This window comes from Lissotriton helveticus, chromosome 1_1 (assembly GCF_964261635.1).
Source record: "Lissotriton helveticus chromosome 1_1, aLisHel1.1, whole genome shotgun sequence".
In the NCBI taxonomy this organism is placed as follows: Eukaryota; Metazoa; Chordata; class Amphibia; order Caudata; family Salamandridae; genus Lissotriton; species Lissotriton helveticus.
The window spans coordinates 763,493,731-763,515,640 of record NC_136057.1 but is presented as its reverse complement, the minus strand read 5'-3'; the positions used below and the strand labels follow the sequence as shown (position 1 = coordinate 763,515,640).

The following is a 21,910-nucleotide window of genomic DNA, read 5'->3' as shown; positions in this document are numbered from 1 at the left end:
GATTCGGTAAATACCGACCTGTAATGCTCCATTCATTCCTATGGGCTTTGAAGCCCATAGGAATGAATGGGGCATTACAGGTCGGTATTTACCGATCGGTAAATACAGATTTTTGGCAAGGGTGCAGGGGGTGTCACTTTGACACCCTCTAGCACCCCCAAAAAAGGTTCGGGGGCCATATGGCAGGCATACCTGCCCTAAGGGCAGGTCTGCCTGTCATATGGCACAGGTGTGCATGCACACATTTGCATGCTCACCTGAATCGGTATTTCACCATCAAATTGAATTTGATGGTAAAATACCGATTTCTTAGGCCTTGTGGGACTCATCAGAGTCCCACCTACATATCGATTTTACAGAATCGGTAATTTTACCGTTCTGTAAATTTACCGACCGGTATATTTACAGATTCTGTAAAATTACAGATCGGTAAATTTACAGAACGGTAAAATTACCGATTCTGCCCCCTACATCTCGAATTCCTTTTACCGGTCGGTAACGGCCGAATTCGGCCGTTACCGACCGGTAAAACCCTACCTACATCTGGCCCCCAATCTCTAGTCTTGTTTCCTCTCTCATACATTTTAGACTTCTTCCTCCCTTTGATCTCTTCTTGAAACTTTTCCAACATGAGGCAACCCTATATCCTGGTCATCAAATGATGCTATTATTCAAAATTGATCTTTCCATCTGTGCAATAATTTATTCAGTATCTCAGATACATTCACAATAAAAACACAATCTATACAAAGTGTTCCTGATAGGATTCAAATCATATACATTCAATTTAGATCAGTGCATAGGATTGTGTAGGGGGTATTACAAAAAAAAACTTACAACTAGAATGTGCTAGAGTTAAATATGTCAGGATAACAAAAAATGAACGGCTTTTCAGAAAAAAACTCAAAACCTGGTTGTTCCCATGATGCCTCACCAACCTTCTGCTCCTCTCGTTTGTGCTGGGAAGCCCTCTGGTAGCCATGTGCTTTATAAATTGCATTTGGGCCTACATGAAATTTTCCTCAAATTCTGACTACAATTTATTTGCATTTTCTATTACTTGATATGTTGCCACTGAAAGACATAAAATACTTTTATGAACTATCGTTCCATTAGGTAAGTTATGATTTCTTGAGCCAAGGATTAACCACGGTTAGTCATGAACTTTCCACTATTTAAGGAAGGTTTCCACATTATAGACATACAATTATGGCAACGTGCGTACTATGATTTTGTTGAAATATAAGACATGAATTAGGAAGCACACAAACCTATACTTTACTGCGAATTTACCAATGGTTATGCCACTAGAATATTTTGATATGAAAGTAGCAAGAATTTCCTAGTACATTATCCAGAAACTGCTCAGTATTTGCCAGCTATTAGCCATGAATGTGCTACGATGAAAGCTATACATTTTGCCGACCGCAAATAATGAAGTGTAAGACACGAACCATGATTTTATATTAATAGTTGTTTTCCTTTTATAAGATTTGAACCATTAATTGACACGAAAAATAGCAATGATTATGCTAAGGTGTAATCCAAGGTTTTAGTGGCATTCCCACATCAGTCTGCCTCATATTTATGTTTCTCTGTGATATGAACATTTATTTTATACTCTCGATATTCTTCCAGATGCGGCTGTAGAATTGCTGCCGTCTAATCCACCAGGGAGGCTCTGCTCCAGAACCCTGCCCGATATCAGCAATGTGAAAAGCAGGCAGTATTACCCACTTGGCGATGTTCAGAGCAAAAGACCTATGCTGCTATCCTGTGCTGCATCTCTGCAGACCATAACTTCTGGGTATGTAAAGTAATTGGGAGCTCAAGACTGTTTTGTCGATTATATAAAAATGCCTCTTTCACAACATTAGACAAATATTTTGTGCCAAGAAAGTTGTGGTTAAAATATGTTTCTTGTGAATATTTCTTTTAAAAAAAATGTTTTATTAGGAGATATGACATGTACAAGAAATCATACAGAAAAAAGACATAGAAATTAAAGCAACTTAACATACATCCATGTCATGAGTCCTTTTTTAGAATTTATGCCCCCCCACCCCCAGTGGATCACTACAGGTCAGATAAAGAAGAATAGGAAAAAAAGGGAGAAAATATGCATAAACCTAATTCACATTTCACATGCATCAGGATAGCTTGAACGTTCAGTATTCAACCAACTAGTTAATGGACCCCAGATCTGTTCGCCCACCCTCCGGGCCCTATATCTTCTTCTCTTAAACACAGAGAGTTCCCATTTACACACATTTAGAAACTTGCTAAACCATTTGTGTGATGTCGGGGGAACTGGGTCCAACCAAACAGTAGCTAGACATAATCTCAGCACAGCCATGGCAATGAAAAGTAGCTTCCTATCCAATTCAGCCATATTTTGGTTAGCAATACCCAACATAATAACCTGGGGTTCTACTGATATCCAATACCCAAGCACTTGTTCTAAATGTTTACATACCAAGGGAGCCAGAGAGGGGCAAGAGGCAAACATGTGAATGCTGTCAACCGCAAGTTCCCCACAGCGGGGACAGTTTACCCCCACTACCCCACCCCAGTGATGTATACTGAGAGGAGTTATATACAAGTTGAGCCAAGTCTTAAAACATTGGACCTGGAGATTAGCAGAAATAGTGGCAGTTTGACTATAAGCTAAAGAATCCTCACAAAGACCTTGTTCCACGTGTAGTGCGGCTGCCACCGACTAAAATGCTTAACTAAATCATCCCTCCTTTTATCGTTAACCAGTTTGTATATAGAGGATATGGTTGATTTATTCCCATTAATTGATTCTATCAACGGCATACAAACCCAGCTAACCGTTTTTTGGGAGAAAAAAATCTCGAATCTGAAGGAATTTGAAAAATTGCCCATTCCGTATCCCAAATTTCTGCTTGATAGATCCAAAAGTCAGGAGCCAGGATTCAGAAAAGATGTCCCCTATTGTACTAACCCCTTGTGCAGACCATTCCTTAAAATATCCATCTCAAAATATTTCAGGAAAAAGAGTATTCCCTGCAAAGGGAGAGTATAAATGAATTCTACCAATATTAAACAGTTTCCGAACCGTCGTCCAAACCTTAAAAGCACCGAGCAGAACTTTAAACCTCACCCGTTTAAAATAGGCAACATCCATATGTCTAAACAATAATCCCTGAGCCTCTTCCCGTAAATTAAATGATAAATTGATGTATCATAACGATCTACATGTCCTACATCTAGTAAATCAGCATTTGTCTCAACGTTATCGACCAGTAGTAGACCTGAAAGTTAGGTACCGTCCAGCCTCCCCTTTCCCTAGGGAGAGTCCTATATTTCATAGCCTGTTTTGGGCGTTTGCCAGCCCAGAAAAACCAAGAAATAATCCGATCTAACTTTTTAAACCAGATTTGATCAATTAGCAAAGGAATGGCTCTAAGAAAATATAAAATCTTGGGTAAAAAAATCTTTTTTATCACGTTACATCTGCCCATCAACGTTAACTTTAAGTTATTTATTCGACGAGCATCAGCCTCTAATTTACACATCAAAGGGTTCAAATTAATGTCAACCATCTCCTCAGGTTTGGAACTGATCTCTATCCCTAGGTATTTAAATTTACTAACTACCCGCGGGTTAGCCAAAATGATCTTATCATTGCAGATTATTTGAGTTTTTGCATCATTTAAGTGATACCCAGATATCGCACCAAACTGCGACGCAATTATTTGAATTTCTTGCAAAGCTACCCGCGGGAAGTCTGTCAAGATAGCTAGATCATCCTCATAGCCAAGGATTGTCGTGTCCCCGCCCTTAGCCTGAACCGGACGAATTACTACATCAGAAAAAATATTTTTAATCAAAGGGTCAATATAAATTGCAAATAATAAAGGGGAGCAGGGCACCCCAGCCTTGTACCCCTCAGTATGTTTTTTGAATCAGACTGAATACCCATAACCGAAATTTGAGCGATTGGGTGTATATACATACTCTGAATCGCACGAATAAACCTCGTCCCAAGACTGTAATGCCTCCATACAGCCCATAAAAAAGGCCAGGAGACCCTTTCAAAAGCTTTCTCCGCATCAAGCAGGATTAAAGCCATAGGGTCTCCTGTAACCTTGGTGTAGTCGAACAGCGCGATCGTGCGGCGTATATGTTTGATTGTTTCGCGCCCAGGCACAGAACCATGTTGTTGGGGCGACACAAGCTTCTTAATCGCCCCTGCTAACCGATTTGCCAGAATTCTTGAGTAGATTTTAATATCGCTGTTAATTAGCGTTATTGGTCGGTAAGACCCGGTATCTGAAGGTATCTTGCCTTTCTTTAAAAATTTAACAATCCTGGCTCTCCGCCATGATTCAGGGGGCTTATCCCCATTTTGAACCCCTCTAAACATCTCTATCATTACTGGGGTAAGCTGAGAGAGAAAAAACTTATAGAATTCCCCCGGTATAAAATCGGGGCCAACAGCCTTACCACTAGGAAGAGAATCTAGAGCTAGCCAGAGCTCTTCTATTTTTATTTCCGCATCTAGCATATCCAGCTCTTCCGAGGATAGAGCCTCCTACCTCAATTTCGTGAAGGAATCGTTGGATTTCAGCCTGAACCACCTCGTTATCACAGATATCTTCATTATATAGCTTTTGATAACATTTCTGGAATGCTAGAGCTATAGCGCCTTCCTCAGTTACTATTCCCACTTCGGGGTCCATAATACTCTCAATACGCATAGCAGATTCCTTTTCTCGAGCTCTGACCGCTAACATATGTCCAGCTCTTTCACTATTCTTAAACATTCCCGAGCGCCAAGCCAGAAATTTACTTGCAGCTTTGGCCTGTGAAATTTCTGTTATGGCTGATTTAGCGATTTATAATCTGAGTTTGAGCGGCATCACCATCCCCACCCACCAAAACTGCCCTGTCCAGATTAAGCTCGGCCTCTTCGAGAGCTTTGTATAACTCCAACAGTTTACCTCTTTCCTTTTTCTGGCTCTCCCATCCATATCGAGTAGTCTTCCCCCTTATACCAGCTTTAAGTGTGTCCCAGGCATTTTGTATACTAGTACTACCTATATTTTCATTTAGGAATCTTGTTATCCAAGGTACCATACAATCAATATACTTGCTGTCTCTTAACAAACCAGGATTAAAAGTCCATACATCTGGTTTCCTAGCCGTAGGTTGTATGTTGACCTCAAATACAAGCGGATTATGGTCCGACATTACTCCTGGATATCGGATGATACTGTAACGTAGAGCCAGAATTGATGAAATAAAAAAATAATCTACCCTAGAATGGGTTTTGTGTGGTGCAGAAAAAAAGGTAAACCCAGAATCATCCCTTCTAAAGAGGCCCATACATCAATCAAACCATGCATTTCCATCATCTGCCGCAGAGCCCTATAAACTTTAGGTTTTCGACCAACATATGCTAGACCCGGTTGATTAGCAAGTTCACAATTAATATTTATATTAAAATCACCGGATAATATAAACGGGGCAGGCCACCCAACCAGCTCTAAGTTTAACCAATTGTATAATTCTGGGTCATCAAGTACTGGGCCATAAACTGAACAAAGTGTGAGAGCTTTTTTCTGAAATTCACCATGAATGACGACCCATCTGCTGTAAACATTAGCAGAAGAACGGATTATATTCACCGTTCCCCGCCGCGCCAAAATGGCAACCCCTTTGGTCTTAGCCTCCAATTTGGTCCATGAAATCAACTGAAAACCCTCAAGCTCTAAGAGCTTGTGCCGATTGGCTTCAATGTGAGTTTCTTGAAGGCAGATGATATCTGCCCGCAGGAAACGCACATCGTCTCTGAACCGACGCCGTTTAGCAGGATCATTTAGTCCGCAAATATTTATAGATGCTATCCTGATATTAGCCATGGCATTATGAAAACATTCCATACATATATCAAATTGAGAGATTGTGCCCACCCTGCCTGAACTACCCTATTCCCACAGACAACCCCCAACCCAAGCCTTCCCTTGCCCTGTTCCTCCCCCACCCTGATCGGATGATTGTCAGTACAACACGATCAAAATGATCTTGGTACTTGACAACGCAGTTTTTACTACGCAAGTCGTTACAATGACTTGCGTTGGAGGGAGCGGATTGAGGATTATTATAATTTTATATTCCAACTCCAGCCCACGTAACAGTAGGGAAGGTGTTGGAATAGAAAATTACAATATTCCTTAACCAACCGCGCCATCCAGCGCAAGTCGTAGTAATGACTTGCGTTGTAATGGCAGCGTGGTAAAGGTCGTGCGGTGTAAACATCGCGTTGCAAACGACGTTTACTACCCTGATCCCCCACCGACCCACCCATCCCACAAAACTGGCAATAAAGGTCCTCAGACCTTTGTGATGCCTCCCACTTGCCGAGTGTCGGCCAGTTACTCCCTGTCCATATAACAACATAAAGAGAGAGAAGGACATTTAAGAGAAAAAAGCAGTCTTGAGGGAATGAAAAAAAAGAAAAAAGCCAAAACATCCAACACAGGTTTGTTCCAAGAAAGTTCCAGACTGAAAGTACAGCACATTACCCCTCAGTGAGTTCCTTCAAATACTTTTCCGCTTGTATTTCCGAGGAAAATACCCGTATCTTGCCATGAAGAATAACCTTCAGCCGTGCAGGGTTCATCAAGAAAACTTCACACCCTTTTTTCTGGAAAGGGGTAATCAGCTGGCGGAGCCGCCACCTCCGTTCCACTGTTGTGTGACAGCAATCGGGTCGCACAAAAAAAGTATGGCCCTCTGCAGATCTTCTTGCATCCGGACGTGCTTTCCCAAAACTGGCTTCTCTCAACAAAAAATTACCGAACAAAATCAATATTGCCCGAGGTTTGGCTTCGGGCCCCGTTTTTTTTTTCAACATGAGAGGAAACCGATGCACTCTCTGTATCTCGGTTTCCCGACAGCAGTGTGAGAGCTCCGGGAACGCAGTTTTAAATAATTTCAAAACAAACCCTCTAATATCCTCGCCCTCTGCTTTTTCCTCGATCCCTAGAAGTCGTAAATTGTTTGGAAGGAGCCGATTTTCGGAATCCTCCAACTTCAACATTATATCCGAAAGCCTTTCGTCATTAGCCGTAGTTTTTGTTTCGGTATTCTGCAATCCTGCCTCGAGCCCAACAATTCTTTCCTCCAGGGCAACTGTCCTGGCAATGACCTCTGAGCAAGCCTTGGTATTTTTCCGGATTGCCCCTTGTATTTTCTTCGTGGCTAGCTGGGCTCTCTTATGTTCTTGGCGAGCTTCATTTTGGATAGACTTCAGCATTGCAAAAATATGGGTATTTGAAGGAGGTAGTTTGGTTTTACCCCCTGGCCCCCCCAGGTCTCCTTCTTGGGCTCTTGGCCCTCCTGAGCCTGCAAGGGTAGTTGTAGCTCCTGAATAATCCCATTGCAAATTGCTGCTTGCCTCGGAGCCATCGCTCTCACATTTTCCCAAAGTGGACGATGGTATCTTCCTGAATTTACTGTGGAGAGGTGTAATCCTTTTCAGAGTATCTGCTGTAGTTGGAGGACTCCCACTCTCCTCACCCGAGATGAGTTCTTCATTTTTGGAGTCCGAAGTAGGATCTATATCCGATTCCTCTGCCAAAGAAAAAAAGCTGTCTCCATCCTGGGCATCCGGTATGCTACTAGCGCCAGATCCCGTATCCAACCCGCCTCTTTGCCTAAGAAGGCACAGACGACTCCATCTTGTCAGTCTATATCAAAAGAGATGCGATGAGGGTGTAGTGGTGCTAATTGCTCTTACTTCCAAGCTCCAATTAACAAGCTGATTTCCCAGTGCACCCTGAGTTCGCCTGTCCATCGGTGACACTGCAGTAGGCCAAGGCCTTTAAGGAGGCCATGGTGCATATCTGTGCATATCGGATTGCTGTTGGCTGATCCATCCTCTTTCCAGCCTGAACCCGTTGGGCCTGTCACAGTTTCAAGAGTGACTCTAGTGCAGACTTCCACCCTGGTTTCGATACCTAGGTCTCTTCCTCCTTCATCAACGCTGGGGACAGTGGAGGAGAATCCGATACGGACTGTGATGTCCAAACCTCAAACTGCCATAGCTCAAACCGACCGTGGCCGCGCTCCAATTCTGCTACAGTTTACCTGGTTTGCAGACAACCCAAGTCTGATCCTCTGCTTTCACTACAGCAGAGGCACATTTAGAGGCTCCATTGCCTTTTTGCCTCCCACTCTGACCAGAGCTTACCACCACTTGGAGATGACGTTGGACGGGATGGGAATGATTTACCTTCTATTATGATGATGACAGTGTGTACACAAACTGACAGCAGCTGTGGCCCCTGCAGGTATGAGCGGTGGGACCGGGTTAGGGGGGATTCGACATATGACAATGAGGGAAAATTAAATAGTTAATTTTCCCTCTCCGTCTATCGAAATCTCCACCTGACCCAGCAATCGGTTCAGTTGATTGCCGAGAGTACCAACGGAGAGAACAGTGCTCCATTCGCCTCAGCCGCAGCCAGGTGAGGCGAGGCCATACCCTCCTGCTTAATAGTGATCTACTAACAGGAGGTGAAACCAGAAATACCTAGGATTCCAGGTGAAATGGTTTATGATTAGTTGTTTTATATATAGCACTTTCACCCTTTGCAGTAGCAGAAATATATATCAAGGTCCTGACGAAGGCAGAGGACACTTGTGTCCATCATTCTGCTGAAACATGTTGACCGTATAACTTCTTGTAGCAGATATTTGTTTGAATTGCTATTCTGTGCACTGTTTTTAATCTTGGACAACTGAGGGACACTATTAAACTTGCTAATTTCTCTCATTTCTCCAATTTTAACCACAAACATTTTTTCACATCTTTTGTTGCACTGCAAATCAGTGGTTATACATCATCTGATAGCCTGCTAGGCTAGCTGCCACGAGGTCCGATAGGTTGGGGCACCAAGTTGACATAGCTGCTCTGGAAAGGGCGTTGGACTTTCGGCTGCTCCTGGGTGGTAGGACCTGAACACCTGCATCTTAAAACGAGACCCAGCATCAGCAGCCTGATTCAGAACTCCTGGGACATGTTGGGCCCTAAACAGCACATTCATCTCATGCATTGGAGTACTATTTCCTTTAACAGGCGAAGCATCATTTTACTATTAACTGATTGCTGGTTAATGCACTCCACTACAGACATGTTATTGGACCAAAAAAATCAGATTGATTTCGAAACTGCTCTGGAAAGATAGCTAGTGCTAGGAAACAACTCTAAAAACCCAATGTTACCTGTCAGGCTAGACTCCACCCACCTAGCTGGCCAGCGTTGCTCTGCCCACTCCGGGCCCAGAATGGCCCCAAACCCCTCACTTCCTGCAGCGTCTGTCATTAAGCCAAGCTCTGGGCTGGACTTGGCGGGACTGGGACACACCACAGTGCCATTGAAATGACCCTGAAATGCCATCCATATTCTCATATTTTACACAAAGAAAAAGATGCAGGTGGTAGTGTTCCCTACAGGGAAACGTCCGCACACACTCGACAAAACAATTGTAATATCTCCAAAATTAAGTACACAACCAACAATATATATGTTATCGAACAAGTAACCAAGAAAGGGTGCCAGAAAATCTCAAGGCACCTACCACCTTGAGGTGCCGTTAGTGTACACAAAAGTGATACACACGAAATTGAACAAAGTTTTGAGAAATAATTATCAGCACTCCTATAAACAAGTAATCATAACATTTAGGGCATAAGTTAAAGGCCCTGCCAATCTCAAAAATTATATCAGACTCTATTAGTTCTAGAGTTGTTCTATGACACAAAATCCGTGACACAAAGATATCAACATAAATCTTTGTCCAAGCAAGGGGTTCAAAAATATATAGTCCACTTATTTGTTTTTCTTCAATCTTTATTCTTTCATTTTTCATAAAACAGGTATTTCCAGCAATAAGTAGAGATCACCAACACGTGTTTCATCCTACACAAGGACTTTTTCAAGGCTGGAAAAATATATAAACAATGTGCATTGTGATATCAAATCATAAAATTATTTATACAAATATAGACATTTTCTAAACAGGTTCCTTAACATTAAAAAGAACTATATATGTACATACACTAGTCCATGCTAACCATATCTGCAGTAAAGCATTACACAGGATTGTTTGTAATATACATTTAAATAAACAATGTAGTAACTCAATCTGCAGTGAAAGCACTATACAAAATCATTTTAAAACATACAAATTAGACTAAACACTCCCACCATAAATGGAACAACCCACAGTGAATGGGGCATCCAAAATTTTGCGAAACCAATCATGCTATATACATAGAAGCTTCATATTAGAGGAGACATCATGAAATAAAAGGAGAGTACGAGTCATAGTTAAAAACTCATGCTTACTAATGCCTTTGTCAAAACAAAACAAACGTCTGCCAAAGTCAAGGCCATGCAGTGAATTGTATGCAGAGGACCAAGTATTCAATGCATTGCGTGGACTGCATGTAGGCAGAGTCCAAACACAAAAAAAGCTACACGAACTGAGTAGGAGGTAGAATATAAAACATTACGAGAACTCACCCAAGATCAAAAACTGTATAACAGGGCTAGAGATGAGGCACGTGATGTGGGGGGGAAAGGATCACCCGGTGTTGTGGCAAGCCTTTCGCAGGTAAATAAGCGTATCAGCAAAATAAGCTAAGATAAGCAAATGAAGGAAAGGCAACAAGCGTGAGCAATACGTGGAGCTCATACTGTGTTCACAGCTCATGAAACGAGAGATGCCACCAATGTACATGTGGACCATAAAGGTACCAAAGTTAACCAGACCAAATTATGAAGTATTTAATAAACAAGTAATCAAATTATCACGACTGATTCAGAACAATATACAAGTAGTAGCTGTATAGGCATCCATGTATACGAGAAAATAAGCTACACGGAAAAGCCGCCTTGAAGAAAAGACTCACCTAATGACAAATCAAGTAGTTAGCAATTGAGAATATGTAATTGCTGCCGGATTCCAAATACGAACACTCGGTGCAAAATAGTGGTTCAATAGACAACCATAGTAAGTTGTAGAGCTGAAACGACATGAGACACACATGAGAATATTATCAAAGTAGACACACTTAGCCCACTAGTGTCGAGCAAAAGCGAACACTCAACCGTGCTTACCGTATTAACTGCCGTCACATCTCTGTACCCAAAGCCGTCTCAGTTACGCGAGGCGAGGCCAAGTTCCCTGCCGCATTATATATCCTAACCAATTATTCGAAAACGCCATGACCCGCGTGGAGAAGGGTTCCCCCAACGAGTAGAAGACGGACTAACCAGTTGAATATCGGATAATTTTACCGAACAACGGCCTCCATGTTTGAATGTCAGAAAAAGGAGTACAAACGCCTATACATAGTTAGTTTAAAAGCGTACCGGGTGAATTAAACAATGTATAATATAGGAAGGGTTCCCCCGGTGGGGGAACCCTTCTCCACGCGGGTCATGGCGTTTTCGAATAATTGGTTAGGATATATAATGCGGCAGGGAACTTGGCCTCGCCTCGCGTAACTGAGACGGCTTTGGGTACAGAGATGTGACGGCAGTTAATACGGTAAGCACGGTTGAGTGTTCGCTTTTGCTCGACACTAGTGGGCTAAGTGTGTCTACTTTGATAATATTCTCATGTGTGTCTTTCATGTCGTTTCAGCTCTACAACTTACTATGGTTGTCTATTGAACCACTATTTTGCACCGAGTGTTCGTATTTGGAATCCGGTAGCAATTACATATTCTCAATTGCTAACTACTTGATTTGTCATTAGGTGAGTCTTTTCTTCAAGGCGGCTTTTCCGTGTAGCTTATTTTCTCGTATACATGGATGCCTATACAGCTACTACTTGTATATTGTTCTGAATCAGTCGTGATAATTTGATTACTTGTTTATTAAATACTTCATAATTTGGTCTGGTTAACTTTGGTACCTTTATGGTCCACATGTACATTGGTGGCATCTCTCGTTTCATGAGCTGTGAACACAGTATGAGCTCCACGTATTGCTCACGCTTGTTGCCTTTCCTTCATTTGCTTATCTTAGCTTATTTTGCTGATACGCTTATTTACCTGCGAAAGGCTTGCCACAACACCGGGTGATCCTTTCCCCCCCACATCACGTGCCGCATCTCCAGCCCTGTTATACAGTTTTTGATCTTGGGTGAGTTCTCGTAATGTTTTATATTCTACCTCCTACTCAGTTCGTGTAGCTTTTTTTGTGTTTGGACTCTGCCTACATGCAGTCCACGCAATGCATTGAATACTTGGTCCTCTGCATACAATTCACTGCATGGCCTTGACTTTGGCAGACGTTTGTTTTGTTTTGACAAAGGCATTAGTAAGCATGAGTTTTTAACTATGACTCGTACTCTCCTTTTATTTCATGATGTCTCCTCTAATATGAAGCTTCTATGTATATAGCATGATTGGTTTCGCAAAATTTTGGATGCCCCATTCACTGTGGGTTGTTCCATTTATGGTGGGAGTGTTTAGTCTAATTTGTATGTTTTAAAATGATTTTGAATAGTGCTTTCACTGCAGATTGAGTTACTACATTGTTTATTTAAATGTATATTACAAACAATCCTGTGTAATGCTTTACTGCAGATATGGTTAGCATGGACTAGTGTATGTACATATATAGTTCTTTTTAATGTTAAGGAACCTGTTTAGAAAATGTCTATATTTGTATAAATAATTTTATGATTTGATATCACAATGCACATTGTTTATATATTTTTCCAGCCTTGGAAAAGTCCTTGTGTAGGACGAAACACGTGTTGGTGATCTCTACTTATTGCTGGAAATACCTGTTTTATGAAAAATGAAAGAATAAAGATTGAAGAAAAACAAATAAGTGGACTATATATTTTTGAACCCCTTGCTTGGACAAAGATTTATGTTGATATCTTTGTGTCACGGATTTTGTGTCATAGAACAACTCTAGAACTAATAGAGTCTGATCTAATTTTTGAGATTGGCAGGGCCTTTAACTTATGCCCTAAATGTTATGATTACTTGTTTAGGAGTGCTGATAATTATTTCTCAAAACTTTGTTCAATATTCTCATATTTTGTCTGACCTGGCTGGACAACCTAGTGTGGTGGTGCTTTTCTTTTAAACCTGACATTTTCTGTGCAATGGAACGTGAGAATGGGCGGGCCACGGGGATGATTTTTATCGCCAAGTTAAGCTGTTCCACCTTTTTTTTGTAGCTGTTGCAAGATGACCTTTTCTTTGCCCAGGCACTCCTGTAACGCTAAGCTGAAAGCCATCACTTTGCCCTGTGGGAGTTTTGATGCCCCATTCACTGAATCCAATTCTGTGCCCAAAAACTCTTTTTTTTGTGGGCAGCCCCACTGTCTTTCCTGGTGCTTGGGGGACCCCGAATTCGTTCATTAGTGCGCAAAAGGCTCTTAGGGCTCTGCCACACTCCGGAGACCCCGGTGCACCCAAAAGAAGGAAATCATCCAAGTAATGCAGCACCCACTGATGCCCAGTCATCTGCCTGAAAACCCATTCAAGGAAGGGGCTGAATTTCTCAAAGTACGAGCAAAAGGCAGAGCACCCCATGTGCATGCACTTGTCCATGTAATAACTATCCTCTAGATGAAAACCTAACAAATGGAAATCACGTGGGTGGAATGCTGATTCAATGTCAGACTTTGCTAGTAATGTGCCTCGCCCTAACCCCTGCAGCATTTTGATCGCCTGATCAAGAGATGCGTACTTCACTGTGCACAGGGCCCCATCAATAGCATCATTCAGCAAATAAGTTATGGATTAGGCGGAACTCTCCCAGGTCTTTTTTGGGTACCACCACTGCCAGTGGTGAACAAACAAAACCTTCCACTGGTACAGTATTAAATGGGCCAGCTACCCTCCCCATCCGCAGCTTCTTCAAAACTTTGGCTACAGCTACCTCCTTGTTGTACCTTAATGATTGCGAATTGCGGCAGTAATATACCCCTATGTAGCCAGGTGCAGGAATCCTAAATCCATCCCTGAAGTTTTCCAAAGGAATCTGGGCTGTGTTTGGGCAACTATATTTATTCAACCATGGTATCAATGCGGTTGTCCTTATCGGGGAGTGAGCCTTGGTGAGGAGTAAATCCTCATTCCTGCTTTTTACCTTAGTTTCCCTTGACTAAAAAGTCAAGCGAAATGGAGGTAAAAATCATTTTGATTCAAGGTGCGAGGAGAGGCCACAGAAGGAAACAGGTGTGCGTAAATCTGCATGAGCCGGGGGCCTGGTGCAGGTTTGCGTATTCAAATCCCAGCAAGAACCCTTCTCGACCCCCTCCCACCCGTGCTAGCAGATGGGCCCATTCAAAAGGACTGTACTTGTGTATTATTTGAGTCACAGTTTTCATGTGACAGAACCACATGATGACGTCAATCTGATCCAGGTTAAGGCAGGGTCAGTTGCTTTCGCCTTTCTTTCCATTCCACTCCCCTATATTCATCATGCGCAAAGACGATTCTATTTTGATAGCACGCCATCTGTGCACCTAACCCAGGGAAACGTTCCACTGTTATTGCATGATAATTGGAGAACTCTTTTATCCAGTTTACCAAAGTTTCCTCAATTGTCTTCTTTGGCGACCATTTACCCCAATTCCTGGAATTGGCCCAATCCCTAAGTTTTTTTGCATCTTCCTTCTCAACCTTATCAATTAATAAGGAAAATATGTACTTATTCCCCTATAAAAATCTTTACTTCTTGTGAGAGATGTCTACCCAGACGTTTTCTGGAGGACCGTAGCTCTCCCAAGCCTTTGCTATTCCTGCTGCTGTCACATGCCGTTTCTTGGTGTGCTCTCCCTCCATTGTTGCACTTGCATTTTGCAGCTCATGTCCACCTTGTCTTTCACTGGACCGCTTTGCTCTGCATCGCCGGTTGCTACATTACCCGCAGCTGCTGGACCTGCAGTTACTTTCTGCGTCTCCACCTGCTTTGACCCTTCCACTTGTGCCACCAGCCTCCTGGCCCTCTCCAAGGCGTCCTCCTGGCCCGCTTAAGGGGTCCATGTTGCTGCCTTAGCTAGCCACGGGAGCACTGCTGCGAGACTGGTCACCAAGTTTGGGTGCCCAGGCACACCACTTGCTGGGGCCTCACAGAGGACGGAAACTAGCTGGCTAGGAGCCCCTTCCGAACAGGGACCTCCGCTGGCACTACTATGACCGGTTGACTGGGTCCCCCGTACCTCCTGGTGTACCCCCTGCTGGAGCTGCCTCATTCACCCCTTCAGATGTTGATCCTCCGCCAGGGCCAATGACCCTGCAGTCTCCTCAAGGGGCATGGTGGGGGGCAAGCCCCCCAACCCCACTTGTATTAAGACTTTTTGGGTACCGGAGGGACTGCAGCTCTGGGGGCTACCCCGGCTCGCCTAGGCCTTTCCTCTGCCCCATCCTGTCCCTCAACTAGGTTTCGCAAGTCCATCAGGGACTGCCTCATATCTTCCATACTGCGCATCTTCGCTTCCATCCACTCCTCCATCCGTGAGCGTTTCTCCTCCCCCTAGGCGCCATGATCACTACAAGTGTTCAGAACCCAGTCAACAAAATAACCAACCACCTTGTTATCACAATTCCTCCATCTGACTATTCCAAAACCAACTGGATAACAGTCCCTAGCAAATGACCAGCCTCCTTCACCTGAACAGGGACCTCCCTTAATGCCAGTACCACTAAACCAAAACTTAACTTTTTGTACCAGAAATGCAACAGGTTTTGGCCTAGCAGGCCAAAGTATTGCCCCTCACCTTAAAAAGGGGACCTCCCTTACTGCCACTACCATTCCCAAGTGACCAGTATTTCAGCAATCGGCATAAGCAGTCAAAGCCACTGCCGCAATACCAATCATGCGGGCAGATGAGTATAGACTCTAACCCGCGTGGCTCTTGGCTGCTGTGCCAATGATAAATTTGGGGAAAAAAACTCTGCCCCAAATTGAGGCAAAACGTTCCGTTGGGTGGATGGTGTGGCTTCAGTGTGCGCAGTGGAGAGGAAAGAGACTGCCCGCTGCTCCGTGAGCCTCATTAAAGGGTCAGCTTGTGACCTGTTCTGACTGGCATGATCTGTCTTAGCCCCACCTCCCACGGCCCTGGAAGCACTTGTATGATTCCGGGGCATGCCTCTCACTAACCAATCTTGAGGCGAGTTACCGGCCGAGTCAACCGCCCCTTCACCAGCCCCGCCCCCTAATGGTGCCAGGGGACCGGCTTCAACCAACATAGATGAGGCGTCCCGAGTTCCTGGTTTGGCACGTCTGCATTGCAAGCAGTGCAAGCTTTAATGGCCACAGGACTCATCAAACGGATTCAGGAGTTGGAAATTGGGAAAGGTTGCTACTCTCATTATGTCCTTGTGCTGAAGAAGGATAGTGCCATGCAGGTCCCACTGTTCCCTTCCTTTCCTTGCTTGATCACCTCAATAATCTGCGCAATTACAGCAGTCCTACTTGAGGGTGTTGAGAGGTGGACCATTTTTGAGCGACGTACCGATCCCGAGAAAATTACTGAGGCAAAGGCTTGCAGATTGAGGGTTTGGGTCTATCTTAGATTTTTGTCTGCTATATACCATCTTAAGAAAGGACAAGTTTCAAAGTTCTCATGCTGGCGCAGGATCTGTTTGCCTTGAATCCAAGGAACTGTATGCGTGACCTGCAAGATGCGCATTTTCATATACCAGTCCTATAGCTGCACTGCTGTTACCTGCGGTTCAAGATATTCCAAAAGCATTTTCAGTTTTCCGTACTCCCTTTTAGCCTTACCGGTACCCATTGGGAGTTCATGAAAGTGATGGAGATGGTAAGCTCCCATCTTTGTAGACTTAATACTAGTTTTCCCCTACCTCAACAACGGGCAGTTGCTGGCGAGCCACTGAAGTCAGTTGGGGACCACCTCCTGACATCATTGGTGTTCTCGATCAGTCGCACCTGTCTCTATCCTTTTATAGGAGCTCTGATAAGCATGGGGCGGTTCAAGGCTTTTCTTGTGTTGCAACGAGTCCAGGACATTTGGGCTATGATCCTGATGCTTCAACCTCAGTCTTGGATTTCGGTGAGAGTACTTCTGAAGCTTCTTGTCCTATTCTTGGCTCCAAGGCAACCTGTTGGATGACATTCAGGTTTTGAGGGTGACTGCACATGATCTGCAGTGGTGAATGCTTGCCTGCAATTGGTGATGATGGCTTCATCACTGCTGGATTGGGGAGGGCATTTCGGAGTATAAAGAATGACTCTGGTCTCTGACGGAAACTGGGCTCCATATCAGTCTGTTGGCGCTGCAGTCCATTCATCCGACACTGAAGGCCTTCCTGCCATCTATCAAAGGGAAGCTGTTAGGGGTTTTCATGTGCAACACCACCACCCTGTTGCTCTACAACTACCAGGGTAGGGTGGAGTCCTGTGCCAAGAAGCCCTGCATCGCTGAAGTTGGCTGGAGAATCAGGACATTTTCCTGATCATGAACCACCTGGTGGGATCTTTCAACTCCGGGATGGATGAGCTTAGTTGGCAGTTCTTGGCAGATCACGAATGGCATCTATATCTTGAAGTGGCTAAGGCATTTGTCACCCAAGTGGGACGGGTATGCCCAAACGTTGGTCCCGTGCTCTCCATGCCACTGGAGTGTAGCTATCCTGGCTGATGAGGGCTGAAAGCCCGAAACCGGTCCTAGGATGCTTGTTTCCAGTCCAGGGAGGACCTGGCCTGGCAGTTTGGGCTGGACTGTTCCCACGCACGGTCAAGACTGATTTGCATATGGCTGGGTCCAAACTGGAATGGCATGGTGAGCAAAAAAACAATGGATTTAGGCCCAGATCACTGTACTGGGGTGAATGTATGACATTGTTCTGCATTCTGTCCATCAATTCTTCTTTTTGCAAGGACATGTTCTGACGATGGCAGAAACCTGACTGCATGTTTTCACCACAGCCTAGAAGTGCAGTGTAACAAAATGTGCATATTGGAGTTCCTGAAAAAAACTCTTATATTCTGGCAGGACTGAAGCACATACATTTTGCGTTCCTTCCCACCTAAGCCTATCCTGCCCAGAGTTCGGAAGAAGATAGGAATGACTGCGCCCAAATCATCCTAGTTGCTCAGGACTGGGTCAGGAGAATGTGGTACTTGGAACAGAACATCTGCGCATGAGCTTTTGTTCCCTGATCAGGTTACCAGTTCTGGAGGATATTCTGTGTCTAACGACGCAGAAAGAGTCAAGCAAGAACCTTACACAAAGCCTATATATAGAGACACAAAGCACCACCTAGTGGCATGCGAGAGCTCAGCTGTGAAAATTTCCAGATTTTGTCTGACATTTGGGTAATATTGCATCTTCCGCGAGGAAGGGTATTGACCAGAAAGAGCTTTACTGAAGGTAAATAACTTGTTCGTCTACATGTTTGTCAAAAATGTAGTGGTAACAATGGCACAATTTGTACCACTTCATTGTTGTTGTCCACCTCTTTGCTAAGGTTGTTTATTTGTTTTTCTCTTTTTTTTTTCTCTACGTCTGCTACATTCCTTTTAATTTTTGTTAATGCTTTTTTTAAGTATTTGCTGAGAACATCCCGCCTGCACCTACTATTTTCTCCATATTGTGGTGCAACTCACACCTTACATCTGTTTCCTTTCCGTGGTTACCCCTCCTCAGTGCCCTCTCTCTTTTCTCTATTTTAAAAAACAAATGTATTTTCATTCAGATACCTTGTGTCCTCCACACTTCTCTCCACTCACTGCACTCTGTCGCCTCCTTTGTTTCCTTTCTGTATGCTCCTGACCCTGTCCCAAGCTGCTTTTCTTTCCATTTGTTTGAAAGCCAGTGTGCATTTCATTCTCTGATGCAGTAGCTCTTCTGCTCTCCTGTTTTCAGGCTGTGCCGCCCCTCCAGACATCCTTTAACATGGCAGCCATTGTGCAATGGTTTTTTCCTTTAAATTCATCTTTTTTATTCATGGAAACCTAGGAATTCTTTGACCCTTTACGTGACCTGTGACTTAACGTTCCGCCTGGTGTAGTTCCCTAGCTCTTCTCTTGGTGTGGCAGTGAGAGGAAAGAGAGGCACATACCTGGGGCAAGGAAGAGAGGCAGTAGAAGTGAGACGACATGAGATTAGATGATCAGTTTATGAAGACTCACTGGTTGGTGTGTGTATTGGGGAGTAGGGTCCATATTGAACTGAACTGTGAGTGAAATGTTGCAATATACATGGGCCGTGCTTGGTTTGAGGTCTTCCAGTGAGCTAGCAACCTTTGATGAATTACGACAAATGAGTGAGGGACGTGGGTTCTTCTATCCTCATCAGTCATCTAGTAGGAATGCAGCTGAGACCTTGGAAAAAGCTGAAGCTACTTTGGTTGTACAGTTGTCTCTCAGCAAGGGTATAATTGTATAGTCATTGAAGGATTTTAGTAGCTCAGTCACTGACATTGATTAGAGGATGATCAGGTGTGATGGCCACTATGATGAGTTGATCCTGAGGATTGCTGACTGTGAGACAAATGTCCAGAATTTGGATCATAGAATGGTGACTTTCAACTCCCTTGTACATACATAGCAAGAGGAGCTCTCTAGTTACAGAGTTTGGAGATCATGCAATCAACCCTGATGCACTTCTTAAGCAATATTGAGGGACTTGGAAATTAAAGCCTGAGCTGCTCGAATAAGGTGTGCTACAGGTTGACACTCTGGTCCGGCAGTTCCTAACGGAGGAGCTGCTTAGTAAAGATCAACTACGCAAGCTTCAGGTCTGGAGGGCGATGCACATCCTCCTATGTGGCGACCTGAGAAGAGTACTGCTAGTGCTGGAACTGCCATTATGGATATTTGTCATTCTTTTCAGGCAGCAGAGGCCAAACAACATGATTTATACTTCAGAGATTGCAGGATTCTGATGTCCCCCATTGTGAACAGCACTACACAGAGGAGAAAGCAAGAAGTCCAGGGAGTGAAAAAAGAACTGTTCAGAATGAAAAGTAATGCATCTCTATGGTTTTGCACCACTCTGGGGGTTGTGGCAGGTGACACTATATTTGTGATTACACAGGTTCAAGCTGCATGAGGCTTCCTTGAGTTTAAAAGGAGAGAGGAATCTTGATAGTCCGACAGAGCGGAGGTGAACTCTGTTCTCTGACTGGTAAGTGCTCTGTATTGGTTGGCATGAATTCAGTCTAATTTCAATTCAACTCAGGCACTGGGTTTATGCTGGGGTCAGTTGAAAACCCGGGTCTTGTATCCTTTTCTGAATTCTGGGAGTGAGGATGGTGTTCCTAGGTGGAGGGGAAAGGTCGTTCCAAAACCTGGTGGTGAGGTAGCAGAAGGAACATTTTACACTGTGGCTTCGGCAGATGCAGGGAGTGTGAGTGAAGGTGGCGGAACACAGGTTTCCGGAGGGTTGCTGGAAGTTCAGGTGGTGGTTGATGTATGCTGGCACTTGGTATTGGAAGGCCTTGTATGTATGTGTCAGCATCTTGAATTTGCATCTTTTCCGCATGGGAAGACTGTGGAGGTTTCTGGAGTGAGGGGTGATATGGGTCAGTTTGGGGAGTTTGAGGTTGAGACTGGCAGCTGAGTTCTGTATTGTCTGGAGTTTCTTTAGGAGTGGGTGGTGATTATTACGTAGCGTGCATGGCCAAGGTCCAGCCGGCTGGTTACTAGGGCTTGAATGACTGTTTTCCTGGTGTTAACGGTGAGCCGTCTGCACATTTTTCAACCATCTGGAGTGTGTTCAACTAGTTGAGAAGGCACTGGGGAGAATATGAATCGAATCCTTAGGCTGAAGTGTTTTCTTTTTTTTCTCCTTCTCTGCACTACTTTATCCCACTGTTCCTGTTTCCCTAATCTTTGGGGTCTGTAAAAAGCGAGTTTCAGTTTGTGTGGTGTTAACCTATTTGGTGAAGTGGGAAATGCTATCTGAATCTTTGCAGATTTTCTGAGCCATTGTTTATAGTTTATACACAATATCACCAAAGGGGTGATGGCCTAAGGAATGATCACCATACCACAAGCCTCTTAATGAAGCTAATGTTTTCTGGATAAGGAAACCTTACCTTCATTTTCTGGCATGCTTCATCATCAGTAACCTTACCCCTTCCTGGTACAATGATACTAACAGGGCTGACTCAACCTCAAAACCCAATAGTGTTGCTATTTGTTAGTTACCTTGGAATAAGACTAAAATAAACATCATGTTTGTATCCTGAGTGCTGTGACTCAAAATATCTTTTTGAGTGCTTCTATAAAATCCCAAAGGGTCAAAGGCTTTAATGAAGGCTATTTAGGTTCCCCATCTCAATGCTGCACATAAACATTTGTGCAAGAGACACCTAATGAACAATCATTGGCAATGCCTAATAGGTCTGGGTTTTAAAGGAATGTTGCATGGCAATGTCTAAACATGACTGACTCTTACTTCAGACTGTGAAACCCTTCCCTGATAGAGGATCACTCTCTCTACAGGCCTCCCGCATTGCACAGTGACTTCTTAGCGCTGTTATTTGGCTTTTCTCTCCTTTCGCCGATGACATCTTGCCTCGACTATTGTGTGGGCTGGCAGTTTCCAGGTATATTGTCCTGGAACTCCTCTTGCAGCAATCTTTTCACGCTGTGCTCATTCACTGTTCTGTGATGATGATTACCTGTCAAATCATGGAATGTTGAAACGCTGCTGACAATATTCCGGCTGAGAAAGATGTTTATTCATTGTATGCTGTGTTATTTAATAACTGCATACTGCTAATTTATGCACTTATCCACACACATTTCTCTAGTCGACATCCTTTAGTTCTTGTTTTGATCACCACTTTGCACTGTTCACACAGGCTATGTGGTCACCCTGCACATTGCAAAAGGAACAATTGATGAACAGAATGTTGA

General features: G+C 43.7%; 1 protein-coding gene across 3 annotated transcripts in view; it reads left to right on the top strand.

Annotated features, from left to right (window-relative positions):
- PNPLA8 (patatin like domain 8, phospholipase A2) overlaps nt 1–21,910 on the top strand; it is a 383,576-nt gene that overhangs the window by 35,755 nt on the left and 325,911 nt on the right. For 2 of the 3 annotated variants that reach the window (XM_078674319.1, XM_078674317.1), the window contains one exon: nt 1,639–1,807. The gene's annotated coding sequence lies outside the window, so the exon portion shown is untranslated. Of the gene's footprint in view, nt 1–1,638; nt 1,808–20,081; nt 20,172–21,910 lie in introns of all 3 variants that reach the window. The other variant, XM_078674318.1, reaches the window with a different exon arrangement.